Source organism: Quercus suber, unplaced genomic scaffold (assembly GCF_002906115.3).
Source record: "Quercus suber isolate HL8 unplaced genomic scaffold, Cork oak 2.0 scaffold_22, whole genome shotgun sequence".
NCBI lineage: Eukaryota > Viridiplantae > Streptophyta > Magnoliopsida > Fagales > Fagaceae > Quercus > Quercus suber.
Window position 1 is genome coordinate 101,669 of NW_027069487.1, and position 15,329 is coordinate 116,997.

A 15,329-nucleotide genomic window follows, 5' to 3' on the forward strand; every position below is an offset into this window, starting at 1 on the left:
TAGTAATTTAGGACAATTAGTTATGGGAGATCCGTCAATCATATGCAATTCATGTTGTTAGGTAGGAATGAATATAAGGGATTGCTTTTTCTTAAACCAAACCCGTATCAATCTTTGGCAAAAGGGTTGCCATGTTTGAAATTGGAGCCACTTTCCTCCCAACTTCACACACAAAAACGAGTAATGTGTGTCCCACACATTACTCTTTAGGCAAGCCGTGATTGATGGCAAATATTTCCACATGGAATCCTTAGGTCTCACTCCTCAAAGTTCCATCGCTCTTAGCCCTATTTTTTGGAAGGAACATGGCATGCATACCCCACACTACTTTCTTTTTTCTTTAGTCACTCTCAAGTTTCAACTTTCAACTAACATCAATTCAATAAAAGAAAAATCAACCCCCCAAAAATGAAAGTCTAAGTCACCCGTCTACTTCACCAACTTCCTTCTTCATTATCTCCACCTCCAACTTTATATAAATATATATTATATATATATATCACTCTAGCGCTTTCCCAAATTATCACACACAAACACAAACACACACACATACACATTCATATCATTCCTTTGGCCATGGATTGGTTCTCATGGCTATCTAAAACCGGCCTTGAGCCGTCTCTAGTCTACGAGTATGGCCTTGCTTTTGCTCACAATGAGCTTGAAGAAGAAGACATGGTTTACTTCAACCATGAGTTTCTCCAAAGCATGGGGATTTCCATAGCCAAACATAGGCTAGAAATCCTCAAGCTTGCTAGAAAGGAGAAGGGTGCAGGTCCACGCCCCATATCAAGGCTTCTCGTCGCGATCAAGAGGACAAAGAGGTGCTTAACTAAATACATTCGTACATGGATTCATCGGCGAGGAGTCAGCTCTGGTGGTTGTACCAAGGCCTAGTTATGGGACAAGATGGAAGGGAGCTATGATGAAGAGGAACAAAAGATTGATGACGGCAAAACAAGGGAGGTTGTTGCTCACAAATGGGAGTCCTATGGTGGCTAAATCAGGGCCAATTCATGTTGATAGTTTTTCAAGTCCTATGGTGCATGATCATCTTCGTAAGGATGAAAAGATGGATGAAAACGATGATGGGTACTGGTCAACTGGTATTGAAGAGATCAGGTGGGATACCATGTTTCAAGATTTAAAACCCACATAATTTTTTCCTTTTGTTTTGTTTTTCTTAGTTTTATTTTGTATTTGATCTATTTGTTGTTTCCACTATTCAAGTTAATTTAATGGTGAGAGATGGGTTTTTTTGGATCTTTTACCAGAGAGTTTTGATTGTGTTTGAGAAGACTTCTTTTCATTAGTAGTGGTGGGTGGGTCATGCAGATGGCAGAGTTTAGTACCAAGGTCTGTTTCAGTAATGAGATTGTCTGCCCTGCTTTTGCATGTTTAAAGGCCTTTATTCAAAGATAGTAGAGAAAGCACTAGTATTCAGTGTCTTTGTTAGCAGAATTATAGTGTTTGATAATTTCACTCCAGTTTTCAAGCATGGTTAAGTTCATTGGTTTTATTATTCAGCCAAACAAAATCATCAGTTTTATTTTTGATGTTGAAGATAGCAAAAAGAATCCACATCACTAACTGAAAAAAGGAATTTAAACTATTTATCTCTTTTGATGCCTTTTGACTCTGACAAGTATACTTTAGTTGAAAATTTGATCCATCTGACATACAATATTGGTTAGACATGGCAAATTCAATTAAGATCTTGAAAAATCTACAAAAATTATTCAAATACTTTATATACTCCTTTTGAGATGGGTTTGGGGCTCAGTGTATAAGGTATTTAATATTCTTGTCAATTAATTACTATTAGGAAAGACATTATTCATTACTTCAAAATCAGCACTTTTCATTTTCCATGGAAATATTATAGACCTCAGCGTAACTTTCACTTATAAAGCTCACAAGAGGTGGTGTCTCTGAGACGATCGGTTGTGGGTTCCACATGTTATGGCCTTGTGAAGAGGAGGTCGCATGACATGTCTCGTGAAATAATTTTCCCATTGCTAATGATATTGATGAAAGTTTTAGGTTTTATTTCATAATATTGGATAATTTATTTGTTAAACAAATGGCGGATGAGTAGAAGTTTCTAACTCGAAAAAATTGGATTAACCTGAAAGTAAGCCAATTAATATAAAGTCAGTACAATTCTGGGGGTGCAGCCCAAAAACTACATGATTCAACCAAAACCTGCCCCAACTTGCTCAAAAGAAACTGTGTCAACCAAACTTAAAGTATAAGAAGGGTATTTAAGGATATGAAATCAATTATCAGCAGAGCCATGTATTTTTCAAGTGTTTTGATCTAATTATTCCTTCATGAATAATGCTAAAGCTAAAACACTTGAAATAAACAATTTTAATCATAGTAGATACATTACCCAAATGTACCATAAGCGAATCCTTTCTTTAATTACTAAACGGTTTGGATTTAGTTTTTTTTTTTTTTTTTTTTTTTTTTTTTTTTTTTTTTTTTTTTAATTTCAGCCCAAACCTGATGACGATTTTCCAAAGTCTAATTTTTGGTTCCTAAAAAAAATAAAAAGGGTCTAATTTTTGGTAAGCAAGCAATTTTTGGTCCTGGTGAATTTAGCCAGCTAATTTGCTTAAAAGTTAGACAAAATGTGTCTTCAAGAAGATACTTATTGTTTAAATCCATTTTTTGTTTCACCAATAAGCAAATAAGCTAATAGCAAGTAAAAAAAAAAAGACGCGGGGGGGGGTGGGGGTGTGTGGGGTGGNACAAAATCAAATCATTGGTGGGCAATTTGCTAGTCATAATCGATAATTAATATCATATATAAGAATCTAAGGGCGTAGTTAGCTTTCCTTCAAGTAATAGCTTCCATAGTGAATATATCCCCAAAAGCTTCACTGGCTTTGTTCTTTAATTGCTCCTCTAGGTAGGCAACTCAAAAGAAATATATTCTGGGAACGATTTGCTGCTAACTTATTTGAGGATGTCATTGGCAACACTTAAGAATAGAAAAATGTTAGCACTATAACAAGGAGTGTCCTTTTTGTTCTATGGTTTTTTTTCCCTAAAATTCAAGAGTATCTAATGCAATACAGGAATTTGAAAAATATAAATCTACAATGTAACTGTGACCTTCATAAAATTTCTGTATTGTAATTAAACTATATTCTAGTCACCTTCCCATCTCCTCTCCTCTTTTCTCGATCCGTCTTCCTCCACATTGCAATTCCCAACATACCCTAAAAGACGAACATGAGTCCATGACAACCATAAAGATTACAAGGCATATATTGACAGTGTGACATAAAAAATTTTACAACCATTTTTTTTCCATAATTATGGAAGTCATATATGGTCATTGGGGAAAAATAAAAATGGCGTAAGTGATAGGACCATATAAAAATAATGTTATATCAATCACAACTTGATATACTCAGTAAATTATAAAAAGTTTACGTCTAACTTTACTCTTTTTTAATAATATTTTTACCTTGACTTATGATCTAATCTTTCAGTCATTCAGTGAATCTTAAGGTGAAAAATACATCACTATCTCATAATGTGTTAGCTAGAGACCCAAATTTTCACACATGCATGACGCCATTTATTAAAGAGTTAAATTTTCTGGCACCTTCGTTTGTTGCATCAGAACTTGTCTTTATATTTTATAAAGTCTCCTGCACTAACTATTGTCTCCAAAGTCACTACGACATAGTTTTGTTTCTGTCCCAGTTTTGCATACAATCACATGCTCCTATCAATCACATTTTGAACTCACGGGGCCCAAATTGACGCTAGAATACTATTTGCTTGTGAATAACATATGTTCTCTTCTGGGTAAAAGAACCTTTTCTTAATGATGAACTTTGGAGTTTTTTATATAAACTAAAGAGTACAAAGTGAGCTTGATTTCAAATCCACAAGAATCAATTTAAGATCCAACATCTTGTCACGTTGCAAGCTTGTGGATCACCCCGCAATTTCTCACACATTCATAGAATGGTCCTTACTGCCTGTGAATGTAATCACAATTTTTATTTATGTTATAATTTATTTTTAGGTACCTTTTTTTTCTATTATTTCCGTCATAAAGTGTGAGTGGCATTGTAATTATCTCTGTAAGAGGTAGGTTGCACATGAGAATAGAATGACTTTCGAATTAAAAAAAAAAAAAAAGATTGTACACAGATAAACAAGTAAATAACACTATTAAACCATAAAATAGAGATGGAAAACTAAATAAGAAAAAGCTAAAATGTTACAATTTTTTTTTTTTTTGTGGGGAGTTCACAAAGATATTTGCCCGGGGAGAGAGAAACCATAAGTATAATGGTGTTTTTCCAATATTCTCTTAGATATCCAATCCAGCAATGCTTACATTAGTTAATCATTTGGGGTTAGTGATGCGTTGGCACTTTAATTTCCTAACACCATGAAAGTGGACCGTGATGAACCTACTAAATAATAATAATAATAATAATAAAAGTACCTCATGGTTGAAAATGTCAATTTAATTCAATATGTGAGCATATATGCATGTTGTCTCATTTCTGGAGTGGTGACATCGACATTCAGTTCTATCCTCTTTCAAACAAATAATAATAATAATGATAATAATAATAATGCATAATAATTGATACACATTGAATGGCCCAAAAATTAGAGTACAATAAAGATAAAGATAAAGAAAAAAGAAAAAAGAAAAAAAGAGAACTATTTTCTTATAGTACAAACATAGATTAATTAGTAGTTCATGCTAACTGACATTAAGTTTGGTTGTAATGTCACTTGATGTTGACATCATAATTGACACTTAGGAGTTTACTAGTGTGAGCTTGAGCTAGGCTCATCATTTCACAACTAATTCTGTTTGTTTAACATAAAGGTTGTTAGAAGTGTAATGACATGATAGTATGATACTTTATTTTATGCATGCGCATGCAAATTGAAAAGGTTTGATGAAAAAGTACGCTTCAAACTTAAAACTAACGTATTGTTGGTTAGTGAAGAAATAATTTAGAATCTATATGCCTCTACTATAGCATGTACATGAAGAGAAATCATAGTTCTTGAACTAGGAACACGTATTAATCAGGAAAAAAAAAAAAAAAATCAGAGCACGTGAGTCACGTGATGAGGTCTGCAAAAGCATGTTCTAAGTTTTAACTATTCTTTTTCTTATGGGTTTCAAAATTACTTCAAATAATGAAATTTCTTGTTATTGAATGATCTAAATTCAAGTCTCATTTACACGTTAGATTAATTAAATGATTAAATCTACAATCTTCTACCAGTTTAAGCTTTTCGGACAATCAATAATTTATCAACGCTAGAAATCATTGAGTATTTATTTTGGACTCATAATAAAGAATAAACATCATAAAGCTAGCACTATATATAAGTTTAAATCTATCACTGAATATTAATTTTCATTAAAAATAGTTAAAACATATAAAATGCAGCCCTAACATTTAGTATGATCATGTAACACTAACAATACTAAGTTTTTTAGATAATTCTAGCAAAAAAAAAAAAAAACAAAATAAAGATTGAAAATGGAGTTGAAAATGATAGTGGTTATTTGTGTTTTGGTTACAACCTCAATGCTGGTAAAGAATTAAACTTTCACAATATATAATCAATGATACCCAGAAACCAAAAACATAAATAAATAACAAAATCCACACAAAAATGTCAATGTTGTGAAAAATTAAACTTTCCCTAAAACAATAACCCATACCCACCAAAAAAAAAAAAAAAAAAAAAAAAAAAAAAAAAAAAACCTCAACCACCAAAGAAAACCTCAATGCATGTAAAGAAATAAAGTATAAATGGATTCTTTTATATAAAAGCAAAAAAATATTAGAGGGGAAGCTATACCATGGATGGCCGAGGTGGTTGTTGAGGAAGGTGGTGGTGGCAGCAGAGGAGTGTAAGGCTGATTATATCGACCTAATTCACGATGGATAGAACAAAGGACAGGGGCGAGATTGTGGGGAAAGCTAGTAGTGGGATGGATAGTGTGGAGGAGATGGTGGGTTTTGCCGGGGAGGAGTTTAGGGGTGGCCATGGTGGCTGTTGAGGAAGGTGCTGGTGGCGGCAACTAAGTGTAAGGCCGCTTAGATCGGCCTAATCCATGATGGAGATGATGGGTAAGGCTGGTAGCAGGATGGATGGCGGTGGATGGGTATGCTGAGCAGCGAGGGAGTGAGAGGGAGTGAGAGGGAGAGTGAGAGAGAATGGGAAAGAATTAGAGAGAGTGAGGTTCAATATTTTTGTTTAGACCCAAGTGAGAGACCGAAATTTTTGATTAAGTGTGCAAGAAAGGAAATTTTAAGTGGGAACTCGAAAAGTTTGAGTGGGAATATCCTAAAAATCTTATTGTGGCAAAATTTGGACTTATTGTGGCGGTTTTAAAACTGCTGCAATAAGTAAATAGTAGAATTAGTTTTATTGTGGCAAAATCCTACCTTGTTGTGGTGGTTCTCAAAACTACCGTAATAAGTATTAACGAAGTCTACACCTATTACAGCAGTTTTAAAACCATTGTAGTAGCTCTTTTAGACAAAAATTGTTCACTTTAATTGGACTACCTATTACGGTGGTTTCCAAACCGCTAGAATGGGTGATATTAAAAAGTTTTTAAAAAATTAGAAAAAATAATTCTTATTTATACCCTATTGTCGTGGTTTCTAAATCGCCAGAATAGCTATTCAAAACTAAGAAGCCTATAACGGTGGTTTTGAAACCATTAGAATAGGTTTTAGATATGAAGAACCTTAAAGCGGCGGTTTTAAAATAGCTAGAATAGGATGCTTTTAAAACAAATAAAATTAAGTCTATAGCGACGGTTTTAAACCTGCTGGAATAGGTTAATTTTAAAAAAATGGAAATAATTATTATAATTTGAAACCTATAGCAGTGGTTTATAAACCACCAAAATAAGTATTCACAATGAAGAAACATATAACAGCGGTTTTAAAACTGCTGGAATAGGTATTCGAAATGAAGAAGTCTATAGCGACGGTTTTATAACCACCGAAATAGGCTATTTACAAAACCAAAAAAATAAAAATAAAAATAAAAATTCTAATTGCAACCCTATAGCGACGGTTTTGAAACACCGTAATAGCTATACCTATCGTGGCAGTTTCTTAAAGTGCCACAATAGGGTATCTATAGCAGTGGTTTAGAAAGCGCTGACTTTAAACTGTTGTAATCAAGGTTGTCAAAATCGGGATCCTACATAGGATTGTGGGAGGTAGGTAGGATCATGGATCGTAGGATCGGATCGTGGATCATAAGATCCTACCTATTTTCAGATTTTAAGCAAAAAACCTATTGATAGTGACTTTGTATGTTATATAATCACTTAAAATATGAATCCATCCATTAAAAAAAAAAAAACAATTGCATCATAAAATGTAATTTGTATGCACTATATCGTTCTTATGTCATTCTAATNCGGGGGGGGGGGGGGGGGGCGGGAGGGGGGAGGTGAATTCTAAAAAAAGTAATTGAGTCACTACAACAAACTCGTCCTACTTTAGCGTTTTTTTTTTTTCCAGCATTTTTGAAAAACCACCGCTATAGAAGACCTACAACAGCTCTTTTTAAAACTGCCACAATAGGTTGACCTATTATAGCCATGGTTGTCAAAATACGATTTGGATCGTAAAAATCGCATAATTTTATGATCCCATCTCACCAAAAAGTTAAAATCGTAGCAAGATCACAAAAATGGTATGATCGTATGTAGGATCGTGTAGGATCGTATAGGATCGTAGGATCATATGGATCCTACCATTTGGCTTGATTTTTTTTTTTTTTTTTTTTTTAAATTTAAGTGGATTCATATGGGTAAGATAATCCACCCAAACCCACAAGCCCAATAGGTTATCAGAAAGCCCAATAATGAATTGAAGTCCCAAATTTACCCTATGTCAACATAAAATCTCAAAAAAACTATAATACTTAAGTTTAACGTTTTCAAAAACAAAACCTAAAATATTTAGAAACGCTAACCTCCAGCACCTCAGTCCCGTGCCTCCTCAGTCCTCTGTCAAAAACCCAGCACTTCTCAGCCCTCTCAGTGGTGAGCCATCGCTACCTTTAAGCTTTCTTAAGTTTAACATTTTTTTTTTTTTTTTAAATTCCTAAAATATTTAGAAACATTCAGCTCCAAAAAAAAAAAAAAAAAACAAGTATAGCGATGCAACTTATTCCACAACTTTTTCTACAAGTTGTTAAAATGATATGTAAAGCAAAGTTGATAAAAGAAATCAAAATTTCAAATTGACCCCTATATCCTTATTAAGTCTTATTGATGATCCTTTCATTGCTCTTCCGGTGTGGACAGAAATTTAGCATAGTCATCTACATAATCCATCTTTAATTAAATTAAATTTAAAAAAAAAAAAAAAACTAGTAGTGTGCCCGCGCAGTATATAAATTATTCAAAAACAATATATAGGTTTAAAAAGTAGTTTACTAATATTGACTAAATTAATTTAATAATTAGTGAGTCACTTGAAACTTTAATAGATTTTCACTATAAATAAACTTAATAACTAATGAGGCACATGGCAAAAGTACATTAATTTATTACTTGTAATGCATATGTTAAAGCCACTTGGCACAAGCACAATATCTAGGATGTAAGTTTTATCATATTAGAATACAAACAATAAAAATAATTTTTATTGAAATTTTTTGTAATAAAATTTTATTGAAGTAGCATTTTAAATTTATTGAAACCTAGGAAGTAGAGTTTTATGTAAAATAAATCATGCTAACAATTAATAAACCCCTTGATACTTTGGTTATAGAGTTCCATCTAAAGTAAACTATCTTGATGTCTAATGAGTTACATGGCAAAAGCTTATTGTATGACATGTAACCCATACGTTAAACTACTTAGCACAACCATGACTTTTAGAGCATAACTTTTATTAAATAGTATTTGATTTTATTTTAGATCAAAATTTAATAAAGAATTAGTTTTTTAAATCTAATAAAGTTAATTTAAAATTTTAGGATGGAATCCAATTCACATTCTCTAGTTTCCTATGACAAGTTTCATTCTAATGAGATTTAATTTTGTGATAAATGACATTCTAGTTAAATTTCATAACGAAGTTTGTTCCTCCTGATACCAATAATGCTGTAATAGCTGATTTTCCAACTCTTGTTTAATAAGATGAATGACATGTTTCTAAAAAAAAAAGTTAAATTAAATAAGATGAATGACAATATAGTTTTTTTTCTATCTCTGATTTTTAATACAGGTTATAGATCTTCTATTGAACTCCCTCATGAACCTCAAACTTGACATGTAAATGTAATGTTGTAATGATTATTTTTACACAATAACTATTGTTGAGAACTTTTAAATTTAATAGGAGTCATATATCACCCAGTGACTACCTATACAGAGCAGAATTTCATGAAGTCCATATATAACCCTCTATTTTGTGGACGCAGCCAATAGTTGCGACTGGGCAAGGACCTTATGGACATGCAACTTATCCCAATGTCATTGGTGGACAAAACTTGGCTCTTAACACCATGGCTCGTGGTTTGACATGCCAACTCCTCAACCCAAGGCCAACAAGGCCTCACATTATTCACATTCTTGTGATTTGTGTGATGGACAACCTAAGCAGCAACAACCTGAATACCTGATTGCCCGTGATCAGCCGCTAAGTTAGCCTAGCTTAGTCCAACATTCGGTGTGATCCACATTGCATCTAAGCCAAGGCCCTTTCAAGATAAGAAATGAGGTTGAGGTGCTCTTATCAAGTATAAGCATAGTGGCAACTACCCCCTAATGTTGAGTGGTTTGCTAATTGGTAATCTCATAAATAAATAGTCCGTACTTAGCCAACTATATGGCCAAAATCATAAATAAATAGTCCGTACTTAGCCAACTATATGGCCAAATCAATAATGGTATTTGGGGAGTCCTTGTGAGCAGTGGATTGGAAAGTTTTTGGCATCTGCTTAATAGATCAACTAAGTGATTGATGGATACACCATGTGAGTTGAGCCAAATGGTACCTCCTCAGTACAGGGAAATGAAGTAGCCTTGATTTGATCCCCGCGCAGGAGGGAGGAGGCTATTTGTAGTTATATTTTTAACTAGGTTAAAACAAAAAGTGATTGATAGATATGATTCTCAATTTTTTTTTGGGGGGGTAAAAAGCCACTATATGCCATTTTTTGTTTGATTAAGTGTACATGTATATTTACTTCTTACATTTGACGTTTCCAATATAAATTTTTTATTATTTCATTTTCTTTTCTTTTTAGAAGTGCTTTTTTTTTTTATTTTTTATTTTATAGAAAACACGTGAACTTTTGTAGGCTAAACATCTAAGATTTAAGGTTTATAATTTCTAATTCGCAAAACTAAATATACATGCCAAGAGATTAAAAAAAAAAAAACAATAATTGAATAGAGAAATATAAACTTATACTATTTCATATCTCACGTTTAATTTTACTTGCATCTGAGTACCTTTTTTTTTTTTTTTTTTTTGAGAAAACAATACATCCGAGTAATTTGATCACTTACAAAGATTAAACACTTTCCAAAAATATAAATAAAGACAGAAAACACATACCTTTTAGAAACCTCATATGTTGTTAAAGCATTGTATCAAGCTTTGATAGTGTTGTTAAGAAGTTTAGATCATATGCACCTGAAACCAAAGCCAATTTCGTACTCTTTTTGACACTAATTGTCTCACTCTTCGTTTCTCTATCTCTCCAGTCCTACTTTTCTTTTGGCCTTATGATATTTTGTGAAACTAGAAGAATTCAAGAAGTTGGAAAAGGGAGTAGAACCAAATCTTTTAATTTTCTACATTTATGGCTTAAACTAATCATTGATAAGAAGATGGGAGGTGAAAGGCTAAATGAAAAAGTACTCATACAAAGCACCACATGGCAGAACTTTATGCACTTTCACATGAGATCTCTACTTTTATATATATATTGATTGATTTTTCTCACACAAGAAGGTGTTACTCTCTCTCTCTCTCTCTCTCTCTCTCTCTCTCTCTCTCTCTCTATATATATATATATAATGACATAATATTATTCTATTATATAGCATGACTTTAGTAATTTGGTGTTTACAACTATAGCTTTTATTTTGAATTGTTTTGAAATGCTAAATCAATAGTATTGTATTTCACAAGTAATAAAATATATATGAGTGCCTTTATAATAACTTAAAAACACAAACAAATTAGATCAACTTAAAGTAGAGATGCAAGATTGAATTACAATTCAACCACAAGAAAGGAATATATATATATATATATATAATGATATAATATTATTCTATTATATAGCATGACTTTGGTAATTTGGTGTTTACAACTATATCTTTTATTTTGAATTGTTAGAAATACTGAATCAATAGTATTGTATCTTACAAGTAATAAAATATATATGAGTGTCTTTATATAAGAGACAGAGTGTGAAATATAAGTATGTGTGCTATACAAGTATGTGTATTATACAAGTAAAATAAGGTGGGCCAAAGGCCCATATCCTATTACACGAAGATATCTGCAAGTTCTTCTTTAGAGGAGACTTAGAGCACCATGGACAAGATAATAACGGATAAAATGACAATCAATCTCGATGTATTTGTTCATGGAAGACAATATTGTTAGCAATATGAATGGCACTTTGGTTATCACAATAAAGAGGAGTAAGGATGTAGACACACTTAAATCCTTAAGAAGCCATCATCGAAGCTAGAAGAGTTTAGATGTGGTATCAATAAGGGCACGATATTCCACTTTAGTACTGGAGTGAGTCACAACAGTTTGTTTCTTACTTCGCTAAGAGATCAAAGAAAAATCAAGAAGAAAACAATAACCAGTGGTTGACCTTCAGTGGGATCTCCTGCCCAATCAACATCAGATAATGCATGGAAAATAAGAGGAGATTGAGCAGAATAGTAAAGGCCATGAAAGAGAGTGCCCTTTAGGTATCGAAGAATGTGTGGAATAGTAGCATAGTGAGTTCAGGTGGTGCGTGAAGGCGTATGGGACCTCCAATGACGCTAATTCTTTTCTAATGATGTAGATCGTAGAAAGACGATTTCGATGGTAACGGCAACGACAAGATCGAGGCAAAATTTAAGGTGGCTTTTGGAAGAGGCAGTGGTCTTTAGTGTATGATAGTGAGTCTGATGGCAACATCGACGATGGGGGCAGCGGAGAACACTATGAAGACTAGACTGCAGATAGCACACCAAAAATGTCAGAGTAGGGGCTTTGATACCATGTTAGAAATACTAAATCAATAGTATTGTATTTCATAAGTAATAAATTATACATGAGTGTCTTTATATAGTAGGTAGAGTGTGCAGTATAAGTATGTGTTCTATACAAATAAATTAAGGTGGGCCAAAGGCCATAGCCTATTATACGTTAACATGAATATTCTTCTTATCATCTTTTATTCTATAACTTTGCTATTCTTTGTTACATTCTCTCCTGAAACAGGTGATTATGTTATCTCCATCTCTCTATTTTTAATTCTTTCTTGCAACTTTACTTTAAGTTGATGAATTTTTATGTTTTTTAATAGCTCTTCTTTGAGTTGATATGTTTTGGTATTGCGTTCTTTGTAGTTTCTCATCACAAGTCCTCTCACTTCCTCTTATAGTTTTTGTTTGAGTTAAAATTTATTTTGTTTGGAAGTGAGAATTTGAGTTTATATCAAAACACAATCTACATGACTATGTATTTGAATGTGCTTATCAATTATTTGAGTAATATCAATTGCAATTATGTAATAATTTTTTCTTATCACAATAATCTCTTTAGGAGAATTAGAAATTTATAATTCTCTTAAAAATTTTAGAAACTTATAAATTTTAGTTGTACCAAAGAAATTAGGAAAATGTAATGCATAATAACAATAGTTAGAAGAATATGGAGCACTTCAAAAAATAACGATATCAATTAAAAACACCAAAAATGATAAAATTATATATTTGTAAAAATAGAGAGGTAGAAATTGATTTTAGAAATTATTTAATTTTTAGGGAGAAAAAATTATCTACAATTAAATTTAGAAAGTAAAGTATAAATTATACCATATCTTAAAATAATCATATATTCTCATGCATTGCGTGGGTCTACAACTAGTTTATTTAACAATCAAGCCTGAACTTAGGCTTGAGCTTTACTCATTTGCTAATTAAAAAAATAAGAACAATTTGATTTATTGATTTAATTCATCATGATCTTTTATTTTATATTTGCAATTTGGTCCAATTAAGTTAATTTATTGATTCATCTTAAATTAATGATTGGTGTTGCTAAAATGAACTCCTTGTTATATAAGAGTGATGTTAAGAATGTATATTATTTGGTTTTCGAATTGATATGCTATAAAAGTATACGATAAAAGCCCCGAGAAGGGTGGCCTAGTGGTTAGGTTCTGTGAATCAGATTTGTGGTCCCTAGTTCGAGCTCAAGCGAGTACCTAGGGAAGAATTTGGGTATCCTTACTAAGGAGCCCCTGATTACCAGCTCTCTCAAGGTGCTAGGGTGAGGTCTATTGTCACTCTAGGCCACAGTAGTTATGACTCAATCCAACATTCCGTAATAGGGGGTGACCCATGTCCAAGGGGGTGAGTCACAATGGTCACCCCTCCCCCCCCCCCTCTCTTTTGCTAAATTAACGCCCGAAATATGCCCATGTTCCATGGTCTAACAACTTAGAAACTGTAGCTCACTGTGAAAACCTTCAAGAACTCATCTAGACACCAATCAATCCTCAAACACCAATAAATTTTGATATTATGAACAAATTGCAACAGGTGATGATGCTGTGTTATAAGATCGTGTAAGCGAATTCCTTTTGGGATGTAATGAATATTTTTAGCCTAATTTTTTTTCTTTGTATTTTTCTAATTTAATATTTTTTTTAGGTGATGTGGCATTTTTTATGTTAGTTAAATTTTTTAATATTATTTTTGTTAGGACATATATGTTTTAACTTGATTAAGAACATATGTCACTTAGTTATGTAAATTGGCTAATCCTTTGACAAAACGCACTCTACTTGTAATTGGGTAGTTCTAGGTGTTTTTAATACTTCAAGAAACAATGTTTCAAGGTCAAGTGTTGAAGTCATCAAGTCTGTCCAAGAGAAAGCAAGCTGAAGTGCAAGGTTTTTAAAGCTCAACAACTTCTTGATAGCTACCTCGACACCTGCTATCTGTCGAGATTTAAAAATTCAGATTTCCAATCTGATTTTCTTGGGATCTGTGAATATGTTTTTGGGCCTTCTTTTTTTCTAACCCTAAACATATAAAAGGATTATTTTAAGAGTCGTCAAGGGTGACACAAGTTGCATTATCATTAAGCAATCTCTGTTCAAGCAAATTGTGATCAAAAAACGAAGTTCTTAACCTAGTTCATCTTCCATCAAGAAGTTGCTGTGTATTTGCACCATAGGGTTTTGTAACCAAGCATCTTCCTGCTATTCATCATAAAGATGAACTGAAGAACTTTGCAGCCAACCATTCTTCCTCAGTTAGTGTTCTGAAGTCGCGTACTTGGATCCGCGCATTGGTTAGTCACGTACTTGGGAGCCGTGCATCAAAGGTAGAGACTGTCACTACAGATTAAGTCCAATTGGGTATTGGGGTAAGGTTCAACTGTAGGTTGGTAAGGTACTTGGGATTCCTTTACTTGTAACCACTTGATTTGATAATAGTGGAGTTTCGGGAGTGTGACCTGAAAATCACCTGGTGGGTTTTTGCCGTTAGGGTTTTCCCATTCGTAAACAAATTCCGGTTATTTATTTTCCCTGCATATTTAGTTGTTGGTGATTTGTTTGTGCTTCCATAAAATTGCATGATTAATTGATTAATTATTACTTGGCTAAATTAATTAATTAGGGTTAATCACAAGGGTCATTCGATTGTGACCTATCAATTTTATAAGCCACGTCAGCTTTAAATGTGCCAACAGTGCACATAGTTTGCCACATTGACATTTTCCGTTAATGATAACTGACTCTAAGTTGAAAATAACATGGACCAAATTAACTGCTATTAAAATGTAGGACCAAATTGACTGTAGCACCAAAATGTAGAGACTGAAATGGTATTTTCGCCTTTCTAATATAGGCAGATCTTTTGAAGCCTCCTGTAATAGGTGCCAAACGCACCTGCTACAAGAATCCATTTTATAATTATATATATATTAATCACTAAATAAATGATAATATACCTATGTTTTTATCACATACTTTTTTTTTTTTTTGGCTTAATAAAAAGGGGGGGGGGGGGGGGGGCG

General features: G+C 33.0%; 1 non-coding gene across 1 annotated transcript; it reads left to right on the forward strand.

Moving 5' to 3' along the window:
- Positions 1-483: 483 nt before the first annotated feature.
- Positions 484-1,498, forward strand: LOC112016539 (uncharacterized). Its single transcript, XR_010625281.1, has one exon. It is a non-coding gene; the product is annotated as an uncharacterized LOC112016539 (transcript).
- The last annotated feature ends 13,831 nt before the right edge of the window (positions 1,499-15,329 follow it).